Below are 4,719 nucleotides of genomic sequence, written 5' to 3'. Positions count from 1 at the left end.
TATGTTATTTGGCAAAAGTATACTAGAAGGAACAAAGTTTACAAGTCAGGGTACTTTACTGCAGGGTCTTAAAATTTCCTTGTGCTCAGCACAGGGAGTGCCTCTATGATTCAGGAGAGGGGAAATATTGAAGTCATAGGTTAACAAACATCCAAAAGCTGATTTATTCATCAAAACATATCCCTGTTCGGGGGACCCTGGGTGGCTCAGTAGGTTAAGTCTCTAACTTAGGCTCAGGTCATGATTTCACGGTTTGTGAGCTCGAGCCCTGCAGCGGGCTTTGTGCTGACGGTGCAAAGCCTGCTTGGGATTCTCTTTCTCTCTGTTCCTTCCCCACTTGTGCTCTCTCTCTCTCTCTCTCTCTCAATACAAACTTAAAAAAATATATATCCCTGTTCAATTAGTATTCTTTCTCTTGGTCAGGCACAAAGTCTGGGTGATTCTATGATATTTGAGTCTATTCTCTGGAATGTCTATCATGAATCAGTTCATATGCAAAATTAGTTTTGACTTTCAAAACTTTGTGTATTTCAAGAGGAACCACATTTGAGTAAGGGAAAAAAAACTACCTCTCAGCTGGTTTTGATCCAGAACCCGGGTTGAGAACCGTAAATGTTTTCTAGTCTTATCCGTGATTGTTATTCCAGGCACCATCTTGATGCTGACAGCTTCCAGAATTCTGTCTTCCATCCAGTCTCTCGCCCAACATTGGAACCTACTAGATATGTCCACGTGGGTGTCCTACAGGCATCTCAAGTGCAATGTGTCCAAAATTGAACTCATCAGTTTCTCTTATCACACTTGTTCTTTTTCTTCCTGTGTTTCATTGAATGGGACCTCACATATGCCAGGCACTGTTTTAAATCATGGTGATTCAGTAATTCACAGGATAGACAAGGTCCCTGCTCGTTTGGGATTTGGGGAGACAGTTAATAAATAGAAACATGTATAAAGAAGGAAACTATTTGCTAGAGGTGTTATGCGGAGAACTGAAGTAGGGTAGTGTGATGCATGGTTAGCAGATTGGACTAATGGGGCATTTCTAAGGAGGTTACATTTAAGCTGATATCTGAAGGATAGTAAGTAGCCAATAGAGCAAAATTGTTGTAAAAGACTCCATCCAGATAGAAGAAATAGCAAGTGCAAAGCCCCTGAGGTAGAAAAGAATTTGGTCTCTTCCAGAATATGTCTTTGTGGAAAAAGTGTAGTAGTGAGCAAGGGGGAGAGTGGTCAGTGGGGTTGGAGAGACAGATAGGGACCAGATCATGCAGACTCTTGTAAAGTCTGGTAAGGATTTTGTATTTTATTCTGAATGCAGTGGTAAACCATCAGGGCATATTAGGTACAGGAGTGATAAAACTGGTTTGTAGTTAAAAAACAAAATCAGGGGCACCTGGGTGGCTCAGTCGGTTAAGCTTCTGACTTGAACTCAGGTCGCGATCTGAGTCTGTGGGTTCGAGCCCTGCATCTGGCTCTGCGCTGACAACTCAGAGCCTGGAGCCTACTTCAGATTCAGTTCTCCCCCTCTCTGCTCCGCCCCTGCTCACACTCTGTCTCTCTCTCTCTCAAAAATGAATAAACATTAAAAAAATTTTTTAAAAAATCAGTCTGGCTGTCATGTGAGCCAGAGGTGAATGAATTTACCACGAAACTAATCCTTCCCTTCTAAGGGCCTATGGGGAGCCCTAATAGTGTGTGTCCATGGCCATATGTTTTAATAATATTTGCACAAGTCAGATTTTTAACAATTTGTTATAACTTCCATCTCTTTTCATTGAGCCTTCCCTTCCATCATATTTCCCCCGTTGTTGGTTGGTGGCCTATGGGAATCTCTGGGATCTGGCTACTGGGTAATTGATGGAAATGCATTGTGTGTAGTTAGGTTTATTGACAATGTAAGAATGTCTTCCGGGAACACTTCTACTCCCCAAAGTGTGCCTAAAGTGTGAGACCACGGGTTGTGCAGCAGTAACGAATGTGCCTCTCGTGCCTGGCATAGAGAGTATGTGGTTCATGCAGAATGAACAAGGCTGGAAGTGTACAGAGCCAGAAGCTAGTCTATAGAAAGTTCTTCTAATTGCCAGACTTGTAACATTTTACACGGAGGATTTGGTTCTTAGCAATACCTAATCAAAACGTAAGTTCTGACCTGACAGGGATAAAATCAGTAATGCAGCATAAATGATGATAAATATACCATAAACATTTTTCTTTCTTTTTGATGGAAATCTAATTAAAAGGACTTTACCGGAATTTCTCTGTAAGCTCAAACCTATAGCAGTACCATAAGCAATTAGTATGTGTATGAAGACTCATGTTTTATGCATCCTAGCGTATTGGACTGTGTTTTGTATATATGATCCATGCTTTCCAGACGGAGTCTGGCAGCTTTGCATGGACCAGCTTGTAAAATTGCCACTAATACAACAAAATGGCTTGCAGAAACAAATGCTCCAGTGACAAATGCCTACACGTAGTGTCCAATGTGTCAAGGTCTGGAGCATAAGAGTGATGTGATGTACAATGGATAATATGTATCCTATGTGGATCCCATTTTAATTCAGAAATATTCACTGACCCAAATTCGAATAGGACCGGAAGAAAAGTGTACTGGAAGCCAAAAACAAAACTGAAAGAAAGACTGTCAGAAGCATCAACGTGTTAAAACCTCTTCTATCACAATCGAAACACTCTAAAAATTAAAAAAAAATTATAGAATGAAGGAAAAGAACAACTATAACCAAGAAAACATTGATAGTGGAGATGATGACAAAAGAAAAGAAAGAAAGTTGTAAGCATCAGACACACCTCAAGAGGAACTGAAAAAGTGGAGGATGAAGGTAATAACAATGTAAAACACAATTTGTAGGGTCAACCGAGCGTGTATGAAAGTTCCATTCATTGACTTCAGTAAGAACTGTGAACTTTCCCTGTGCTCTTTGTGATGAAGAATAATTCCATTCCACATTGTTTAATGAAAGACGTGTTTTCCCCAAGGCATTATCCCAATAGTATTTGCACAGAATCAAGCACAATGTAAAATGAATCTTATAAATGCTTAAATTAAGCTGTTATGAGATCCTCTTTAGCCTATCTCAAGACTAAAGATTATTGTTTTGCTTATAAACTCTTCATCAAAACAGACTGGATGAATATATTAATTCATGAAGACTCCACAGAGCACCAGGAGACTATGTTTTTTTAATTTTTTTAAATGTTTATTTTTGAGAGAGACAGAGAGAGAGCGCAAGCGGGGAGGGGAAGAGAGAGAGGGAGACAGAATTCAAAGGAAGATCCAGGCTCCAAGCTGGCAGCACAGAGCCCGACACGGGGCTCAAACTCACGAACCGTGAGATCATGACCTGAGCCAAAGTCGGTCGTTTAACCAAGTGAACCACCCAGGCGCCCCAAGAGGCTATGTTTTACTTGGAATACCTGAAAGTCAAATGAAAATGCACTAAACCAATGTCTTGAAAAACAGATAAGAAAAGACATTCAGTATAGTTGCAGCTATTAAATTTTTAAGTGAAAGAGGTTTTCTTTTCAGAAGTTACAAAGAAAAGCAGCATTCTTCAAAAAACAAATTTCATGGGAATCTTTCAACAAATTAATAAAGTGGGTTGATTATTGCATAAGTACTTGGAAAAATGGAAAAATTAAACTGTGACTTATTTATTCAAAGTAGCTTTTAAGAATTTATGGAACCAATGAGGAAATGAAGGGGGAAATGAAGTTAGCAAGGCAGACACTAAATACTACCCCATTATTGTAGATTCTACATTGGATGTGACAAGCACTCACCAGTTGGTCATAATCGGGCACTACTGTTGTGGATATTCCTCAATAATGCACCAACATTTGACAAGTGGAAGTTTCTTAGAAGTTAGTTCCAACATGGAATCCGAAACAATATCCGTGAACTTTTTGTGTTTTTGTACATGAGAAATCCATTACTGTCTCCTCATTTCGAATGGATATTTTTTTAGCTATGCATGATTTTGTGACATCACGCATTGATCCTTTCAAAAATATTGCTTCACTGAGTTATGTAGATCTTCTAAATATTGACCTAATTCATGATACGATATAAAAATATCACGTTTGTTACTCTAGCCATGGATCGCACCGGAAAAGTACGTTTTGGAAAGTTGTCAAGCTCCTGGTGGCAGATGCAAGTTTTCTAAATCTCTAATTTTTACTTAAAAACCTGAATTTTCTAACTGGCAAAAAAAAAAAAAATGCTGTCAGTTGTTTTCCTTGAAGTGACGGTCTCACTTTGTTAATTTTAGGGGAAACGGCTGCCAAGAACCCAAGTCTGAATAACCAAAGTTTCCCTGTCGGTGGTTCTTCTAGGTAAAAATGGTGTTTTGTGAAAAAGGTGGCTTTAAAATTGCACAAGTGTTTGTCTTTGAGGCAATTATTATACTTCAGGATGCAGCTCAAGTGCTTTATATGTGGTTCCCAGTGTGTCGTACAGAATATTAAGAAACCGTGTACTTAAGGGTCAACATAGATAACATCGAGAATTTTCACTGCTCCATCGAAGACATTCTTTTTATTATTTATTCATTTTGAGAGAAAGAAAGTGAGAGAGAGAGAATGAATCCCAAGCAGGCTGCACGCTGTCAGTGCAGAGCCCCATACAGGGCTTGAACTCATGAACCACGAGATCATGATCTGAGCTGCAACCAAGAGTTGGCCGCTTAACTGACTGAGCCA

The sequence above is a fragment of the Acinonyx jubatus genome, chromosome X, assembly GCF_027475565.1.
Source record: "Acinonyx jubatus isolate Ajub_Pintada_27869175 chromosome X, VMU_Ajub_asm_v1.0, whole genome shotgun sequence".
Taxonomy (NCBI): Eukaryota; Metazoa; Chordata; class Mammalia; order Carnivora; family Felidae; genus Acinonyx; species Acinonyx jubatus.
This window is presented reverse-complemented; position numbering follows the sequence as displayed.